Source organism: Squalius cephalus, assembly GCF_949319135.1.
Source record: "Squalius cephalus genome assembly, contig: scaffold_42, whole genome shotgun sequence".
NCBI lineage: Eukaryota > Metazoa > Chordata > Actinopteri > Cypriniformes > Leuciscidae > Squalius > Squalius cephalus.
The window spans coordinates 729,828-739,580 of record NW_027645824.1 but is presented as its reverse complement, the minus strand read 5'-3'; positions in this window follow the sequence as shown (position 1 = coordinate 739,580).

The following is a 9,753-nucleotide window of genomic DNA, read 5'->3' as shown; positions in this document are numbered from 1 at the left end:
ATGCAATACAATGCATGCATTTAGCCTATATGTTATTCTTCAATGCACAACATTGATCGTTGAGACAAACGATCGTTTTGTGCAATGCAATGCAAAATGTTATCTCTTTATGAACATGGGAAGAGGTTAGTTCTGCTGTGCAATGCAATGCAAAAAGTGCATAAATGTTATTCTTCAGTGCACATCGTTTGTGCAAAGCAATGCAATGTTGCATAACATATGTTATCTCTTTAATGAACATGTGAAGGAGTTAGTTCGGGTGTGCAATGCAATACAATGCATGCATATTTAGCCTGTATGTTATTCTTCAATGCACAACGTTAGATCGTTTGTGCAATGCAATGCAACATATTATCTCTTTATTGAACATGGGAAGGAGTTTGATCTGGTGTGCAATGCAATGCAATGCAAAAAGTGCATGGCCTATGTTACTCTTCATTGCACAACGTTAGATCGTTTGTGCAATGCAATGCAACAACAGATGTTATCTCTTTAATGAACATGGGAAGGAGTTAGTTTTGGTGTGCAATGCAGGGATAGAAGTGCATATGTTTTTCTTCAATGATGCACAAAGATAGATCGTTTGTGCAATGCAACAACATATGTTATCTCTTTAATGAACATGGGAAGGAGTTAGTTCTGGTGTGCAATGCAATACAATGCATGCATTTAGCCTATATGTTATTCTTCAATGCACAACATTGATCGTTGAGACAAACGATCGTTTTGTGCAATGCAATGCAAAATGTTATCTCTTTATGAACATGGGAAGAGGTTAGTTCTGCTGTGCAATGCAATGCAAAAAGTGCATAAATGTTAATCTTCAGTGCACATCGTTAGATCGTTTGTGCAAAGCAATGCAATGTTGCATAACATATGTTATCTCTTTAATGAACATGTGGAGTTAGTTCGGGTGTGCAATGCAATACAATGCATGCATATTTAGCCTGTATGTTATTCTTCAATGCACAACGTTAGATCGTTTGTGCAATGCAATGCAACATATTATCTTTTTATTGAACATGGGAAATAGTTTGATCTGGTGTGTAATGCAATGCAATGCAAAAAAGTGCATGGCCTATGTTACTCTTCATTGCACAACGTTAGATCGTTTGTGCAATGCAATGCAACAACAGATGTTATCTCTTTAATGAACATGGGAAGGAGTTAGTTTTGGTGTGCAATGCAGGGATAGAAGTGCATATGTTTTTCTTCAATGATGCACAACGATAGATCGTTTGTGCAATGCAACAACATATGTTATCTCTTTAATGAACATGGGAATGAATTAGTTGTAGTGTGCAATGCAATCCAAGAAGTGCATAGCCTATATGTTATTGTTCAGTGGACAACGTTAGATCGTTTGTGCAATGCAATGCAACAACATAAATGTTATCTCTTTAATGAACATGGGAAGGAGTTAGTTCTGGTGTGCAATGCAATGCGAAAAGTGCATTATCTATATGTTCCGGTATTCTACCGTGCATTCTATCGTTGTCCAACGGAATGAGTTAATTGTGTCCATTGTAAAGAAAAACCCAGTGCAATGATTTTCCTTTTCTGCACATTAATTAATCTACTTATACATTCATTCAACTGATGTTAACTTTCTATACATACTCTTCGACTCCTGATCAGCCAATACAGAAGTCCATATTTGACCAAAGTAACATATTTCTGGCCAAAGAGTCCTCGATTTCTATACATACATCATTGACTCCTGATGCTTCATAAGCCATGGATATCTATATGGATATCTATATGGCTTATGGCTTACCTTTTAAACTTATTTCTGGTCAAAGTGTCCTCAAAATTTTTCAAACTATATAAAGTTATAGTCTCCTTCTGATAATAAATCATTGACAAAAGAGTTCTCAAAATGATGTTGTCTACCATAAACGAATATAGACTCCTTCTTATGTTAAATCAGCCATACAGAAGTCCATATTTGACCTTCTGAACATATTTCTGGCCAGAGACCTTGACCATTTACCTTACTATACATATTTCTCAAACTATACAGACTTCTCATGATGTTATATCAGCCAGACTGTAGACCATATAAGACCAATTGAACATATTTTTGGCCAAAGAATCCTCAAAATGTTTTTTACTATTATAAACGTATCGACTCCTTCTGATGTTAAATCAGTCTTACAGAAGTCCATAATTGACCTGCTGAAAATATTTCTGGCCAAAGAGTCGATCTTGGGCTTTCTATAAATACTCATAGAATACTTTTGAAACTTCATAAACCATATAGATGTCCATATCTGACCTTTTGAACTTATTTGTGGTCAAAGTGTCCTCAAAATTTTTCAAACTATATAAAGTTATAGAATTCTTTTTATGATAAATCAGCTATTCAGAGGACCCCTTTTGACCTCCTGAACATATTTCTGCCCAAAGAGTCCTCGATCTTGGGCTTTCTATATCTACTCATAGACTCCCTCTGATGCTTCAAAATCTATATAGATGTCCATATCTGACCTTTTGAACTTATTTCTGGTCAAAGGGTCCTCAAAATTTTTCAAACTATATAAAGTTATAGAATTCTTTTTATGATAAATCAGCTATTCAGAGGACCCCTTTTGGCCTCCTGAACATATTTCTGCCCAAAGAGTCCTCGATCTTGGGCTTTCTATATCTACTCATAGACTCCCTCTGATGCTTCAAAATCTATATAGATGTCCATATCTGACCATTTGAACTTATTTCTGGTCAAAGGGTCCTCAAAATTTTTCAAACTATATAAAGTTATAGAATTCTTTTTATGATAAATCAGCTATTCAGAGGACCCCTTTTGACCTCCTGAACATATTTCTGGCCAAAGAGTCCTCGATATTGGGCTTTCTATACATACTCATAGACTCCTTCTGATGCTTCATAAGCCATATAGATGTCCATATCTGACCTTTTGAACTTATTTGTGGTCAAAGTGTCCTCAACATTTTTCAAAATATATAAGGTTATAGAATTATTTTGATGATAAATCAGCTATTCAGAGGTCATTTGACCTCCTGAACATATTTATCGCCAAAGAGTCCTCGATCTTGGGCTTTCTATATATACTCATAGACTCTCTCTGATGCTTTAAAAGCCATATAGATGTCCATATCTGACCCTTTGAACTTATTTCTGGTCAAAGAGTCCTCAAAAATTTTCAAACTATATAAAGTTATAGACTCTTTCTGATGATAAATCAGCTATTCAGAGGTCCCCTTTTGACCTACTGAACATATTTCTGGCCAAAGAGACCTAAAAGATTAATACAAGACATTCAGACTGATATCTTCAGATGTTATATCCTCCTGACAAAAGACCATATTTGACATACTGAATTTTTTTCTGGCCAAGGAAGTATTCGAAACTTGGGCTTTCTATACATACTTCTTCTGATGCTTCATAAGCCATATACATGTCCATATCTGACCTTTTGAACTTATTTGTGGTCAAAGTGTCCTCAAAAATTTTCAAACTATATAAAGTTGTAGAATTCTTTTGATGATAAATCAGCTATTCAGAGGTCCCCTTTTGACCTCCTGAACATATTTCTCACCAAAGAGTCCTCGATCTTGGGCTTTGTATATATACTCATAGACTCCCTCTGATGCTTCAAAATCTATATAGATGTCCATATCTGACCTTTTGAACTTATTTCTGATGAAAGTGTCCTCAAAAATTTTCAAACTATATAAAGTTGTAGAATTCTTTTGATGATAAATCAGTATTTCATGGGGCCCCTTTTGACCTCCTGAAAATATTTCTGGCCAAAGAGTCCTCGATATTGGGCTTTCTATACATACTCATAGACTCCTTCTGATGCTTCATAAGCCATATAGATGTCCATATCTGACCTTTTGAACTTATTTGTGGTCAAAGGGTCCTCAAAATTTTTCAAACTATATAAAGTTGTCAAATCCTTTTGATGATAAATCAGCTATTCAGAGGTTTTGACCTCCTGAACATATTTCTGGCCAAAGAGTCCTCGATATTGGGCTTTCTATACATATAGACTCCTTCTGATGCATCATAAGCCATATAGATGTCCATATCTGACCTTTTGAACTTATTTGTGGTCAAAGTGTCCTCAAAAGTTTTCAAACTATACAAAGTTATAGAATCCTTTTGATGATAAATCAGCTATTCAGAGGTTTTGACCTCCTGAACATATTTCTGGCCAAAGAGTCCTCGATCTTGGGCTTTCTATACATACTCATAGACTCCTTCTGATGCATCATAAGCCATATAGATGTCCATCTCTGACCTTTGGAACTCATTTGTGGTCAAAGTGTCCTCAAAATTTTTCAAACTATATAAAGTTATAGAATTCTTTTGATGATAAATCAGCTATTCAGAGGTCCCCTTTTGACCTCCTGAACATATTTCTGGTCAAAGAGTCCTCGATCTTGGGCTTTCTAAACATATAGACTCCTTCTGATGCTTCATAAGCCATATAGATGTCCATCTCTGACCTTTTGAACTCATTTGTGGTCAAATGTCCTCAAAATTTTTCAAACTATATAAAGTTATAGAATTCTTATGATGATAAATCAGCTATTCAGAGGTCCTCTTTTGACCTCCTGAACATATTTCTGGCCAAAGAGTCCTCGACCTTGGGCTTTCGATACATACTCATAGACTCCTTCTGATGCTTCATAAGCCATATAGATGTCCATATGTGACCTTTTGAACTTATTTGTGGTCAAAGTGTCCTCAAAATTTTTCAAACTATATAAAGTTCTAGAATCCTTTTGATGATAAATCAGCTATTCAGAGGTTTTGACCTCCTGAACATATTTCTGGCCAAAGAGTCCTCGATCTTGGGCTTTCTATACATATAGACTCCTTCTGATGCTACATAAGCCATATAGATGTCCATATCTGACCTTTTGAACTTATTTGTGGTCAAAGTGTCCTCAAAAGTTTTCAAACTATATAAAGTTATAGAATCCTTTTGATGATAAATCAGCTATTCAGAAGTTTTGACCTCCTGAACATATTTCTGGCCAAAGAGTCCTCGATCTTGGGCTTTCTATACATACTCATAGACTCCTTCTGATGCATCATAAGCCATATAGATGTCCATCTCTGACATTTGGAACTCATTTGTGGTCAAAGTGTCCTCAAAATTTTTCAAACTATATAAAGTTATAGAATTCTTTTGATGATAAATCAGCTATTCAGAGGTCCTCTTTTGACCTCCTGAACATATTTCTGGCCAAAGAGTCCTCGATCTTGGGCATTCTATACATACTCATAGACTCATTCTGATGCTTCATAAGCCATATAGATGTCCATATCTGTCCTTTTGAACTTATTTGTGGTCAAAGTGTCCTCAAAATTTTTCAAACTATATAAAGTTCTAGAATCCTTTTGATGATAAATCAGCTATTCAGAGGTTTTGACCTCCTGAACATATTTCTGGCCAAAGAGTCCTCAATCTTGGGCTTTCTATACATACTCATAGACTCCTTCTGATGCATCATAAGCCATATAGATGTCCATATCTGACCTTTTGAACTTATTTGTGGTCAAAGTGTCCTCAAAAGATTTCAAACTATATAAAGTTATAGAATTCTTTTGATGATAAATCATCTATTCAGACGTCCCCTTTTGACCTCCTGAACAAATTTCTGGCCAAAGAGTCCTCGATCTTGGGATTTCTACACATACTCATAGACTCTTTCTGATGCTTCATAAGCCATATAGATGTCCATATCTGACCTTTTGAACTTATTTGTGGTCAAAGTGTCCTTAAATTTTTTCAAACTATATAAAGTTCTAGAATCCTTTTAATGATAAATCAGCTATTCAGAGGTTTTGACCTCCTGAACATATTTCTGGCCAAAGAGTCCTCGATCTTGGGCTTTCTATACATACTCATAGATTCCTTCTGATGCTTCATAAGCCATATAGATGTCCATATCTGACCTTTTGAACTCATTTGTGGTCAAAGTGTCCTCAAAATTTCTCAAACTATATAAAGTTATAGAATCCTTTTTATGATAAATCAGCTATTCAGAGGTTTTGACCTCCTGAACATATTTCTGGCCAAAGAGTCCTCGATCTTGGGCTTTCTATACATACTCATAGACTCCTTCTGATGCATCATAAGCCATATAGATGTCCATATCTGACCTTTTGAACTTATTTGTGGTCAAAGTGTCCTCAAAATTTTCAAACTATATAAAGTTATAGAATCCTTTTGATGATAAATCAGCTATTCAGAGGTTTTGACCTCCTGAACATATTTCTGGCCAAAGATTCCTTGATCTTGGGCTTTCTATACATACTCATAGACTCATTCTGATGCACCATAAGCCATATAGATGTCCATATCTGACCTTTTGAACTTATTTGTGGTCAAAGTGTCCTCCAAATTTTTCAAACTATATACAGTTATAGAATTCTTTTGATGATAAATCAGCTATTCAGACGTCCCCTTTTTACCTCCTTAACATATTTCTGGCCAAAGAGTCCTCGATCTTGGGCTTTCTATTCATTCTCATAGACTCCTTCTGATGCTTCAAAAGCCATATAGATGTCCATATCTGACCTTTTGAACTTATTTGTGGTCGAAGTGTCCTCAACAGAAATATCTTCAGGAGGTCAAAAGGGAACCTCTGTATAGCTGATTTATCATCAAAAGGAGTCTATTACTTTATATAGTTTGAAAAATTTTGAGGATACTTTGACCACAAATAAGTTCAAAAGGTCAGATATGGATATATATATGGCTTATGAAGCATCAGAAGGTATAGAAAGCCCAAGTTTCGAATACTCCTTGGCCAGAAAAAAATACAGTATGTCAAATATGGACTTTTGTCAGGAGGATATAACATCCGAAGATGTCAGTCTGAATGTATTGTATTAATCTTTTAGGACTCTTTGGCCAGAAATATGTTCAGTAGGTCAAAAGGGGACCTCTGAATAGCTGATTTATCATCAAAAGAATTCTATAACTTTAAATAGTTTGAAAAATTTTGAGGACACTTTGACCACAAATAAGTTCAAAAGGTCATATGGACATATATATGGCTTATGAAACATCAGGAGTCTTTGAGTATGTATAGAAAGCCCAAGATCGAGGACTCTTTTGCCAGAAATAAGTTCAGGAGGTCAAAAGAGGACCTCTGAATAGGTGATTTATCATAAAAAGAATTCTATAACGTTATATACTTTGAAAAATTTTGAGGACCCTTTGGCCACAAATAAGTTCAAAAAGTCAGAGATGGACATCTATATGGCTTATGATGCATCAGAAGGAGTCTATGAGTATGTATAGAAAGCCCTCTCTGGCCAGAAATATGTTCAGGAGGTCAAAAGGGGACCTCTGAATATCTGATTTATCATCAAAAGAATTCTATAACTTTATATAGTTTGAAACATTTTGAGGACCCTTTGACCACAAATAAGTTCAAAAGGTCAGATATGGACATATATATGACTTATGAAGCATCAGAGGGAGTCTATTAGTATGTATAGAAAGCCCAAGATCGAGGATTCTTTGGCCAGAAATATGTTCAGGAGGTCAAAACCTCTGAATAGCTGATTTATCATCAAAAGGATTCTTTCTTTATATAGTTTGAAAAATTTTGAGGACCCTTTGACCACAAATACGTTCAAAAGGTCAGATATGGACATCTATATGGCTTATGATGCATCAGACGGAGTCTATGAGTATGTATAGAAAGCCCAAGATCGAGGATTCTTTGGCCAGAAATATGTTCAGGAGGTCAAAACCTCTGAATAGCTCATTTTTCATCAAAAGGATTCTATAACTTTATATAGTTTGAAAAATTTTGAGGACCCTTTGACCACAAATAAGTTCAAAAGGTCAGATGTGGACATATATATGACTTATGAAGCATCAGAGGGAGTCTATGAGTATATATAGAAAGCCCAAGATCGAGGACTCTTTCGCCAGAAATATTTTCAGTAGGTCAAAAGGGGACCTCTGAATAGCTGATTTATCATCAAAAGAATTCTATAACTTTATATAGTTTGAAAAATTTTGAGGACACTTTGACCACAAATAAGTTCAAAAGGTAAGATATGGACATCTATATGGCTTATGAAGCATCAGAAGGAGTCTATGAGTATGTATAGAAAGCCCAAGATCGAGGCCTCTTTGGCCAGAAATATGTTCAGGAGGTCAAAAGGGGACCTCTGAATAGCTGATTTATCATAAAAAGAATTCTATAACTTTATATAGTTTGAAAAATTTTGAGGACCCTTTGACCAGAAATAAGTTCAAAAGGTCAGATATGGACATCTATATGGATTTTGAAGCATCATTGGGAGTCTATGAGTATATATATAGAAAGCGCAAGATCGAGGACTTTTTGGCCAGAAATATGTTCAGGAGGTCAAAAGGGGCCCCATGAAATACTGATTTATCATCAAAAGGAGTCTATAGCTTTATATAGTTTGAAAATTTTTGAGGACACTTTGACCACAAATAGGTTCAAAAGGTCAGATATGGACATCTATATGGCTTATGAAGCATCAGAAGGAGTCTATGAGTATGTATAGAAAGCCCAATATCGAGGACTCTTTGGCCAGAAATATGTTCAGGAGGTCAAAAGGGGACCTCTGAATAGCTGATTTGTCATCAAAAGAATTCTATAACTTTATATAGTTTGAAAAATTTTGAGGACCCTTTGACCACAAATAAGTTCAAATGGTCAGATATGGACATCTATATGGCTTATGATGCATCAGAAGGAGTCTATGAGTATGTATAGAAAGCCCAAGATCGAGGACTCTTTGGCCAGAAATATGTTCAGGAGGTCAAAACCTCTGAATAGCTGATTTATCATCAAAAGGATTCTATAACTTTATGTAGTTTAAAACATTTTGAGGACCCTTTGACCACAAATAAGTTCAAAAGGTCAGATATGGACATCTATATGGCTTATGAAGCATCAGAAGGAGTCTATGAGTATATATAGAAAGCCCAAGATCGAGGACTCTTTGGCGAGAAATATTGTCAGTAGGTCAAAAGGGGACCTCTGAATAACAGATTTATCATCAAAAGAATTCTATAACTTTATATAGTTTGAAAAATTTGGAGGACACTTTGACCACAAATAAGTTCAAAAGGTCATATGGACATATGTATATGGCTTATGAAGCATCAGAAGGACTCTATGAGTATGTATAGAAAGCCCAAGATCGAGGACTCTTTGGCTAGAAATATGTTCAGGAGGTCAAAACCTCTGAATAGCTGATTTATCATCAAAAGGATTCTATAACTTTATGTAGTTTAAAAGATTTTGAGGACCCTTTGACCACAAATAAGTTCAAAAGGTCAGATATGGACATCTATATGGATTTTGAAGCATCAAAGGGAGTCTATTAGTATATATAGAAAGCCCAAGATCGAGGACTCTTTGGCCAGAAATATGTTCAGGAGGTCAAAAGGGGACCTCTGAATAGCTGATTTATCATCAAAAGAATTCTATAACTTTATATAATTTGAAAAATTTTGAGGACACTTTGACCACAAATAAGTTCAAAAGGTCAGATATGGACATCTATATGGCTTATGAAGCATCAAATGGAGTCTATGAGTATATATAGAAAGCCCAAGATCGAGGACTCTTTGGCCAGAAATATGTTCAGGAGGTCAAAAGGAGACCTCTGTATAGCTGATTTATCAATCAGAAGAAGACTATAATTTTACATAGTTTGAAAATTTTTGAGGACACTTTGAGCAGAAATAATTTCAAAAGGTAAGCCATAAGC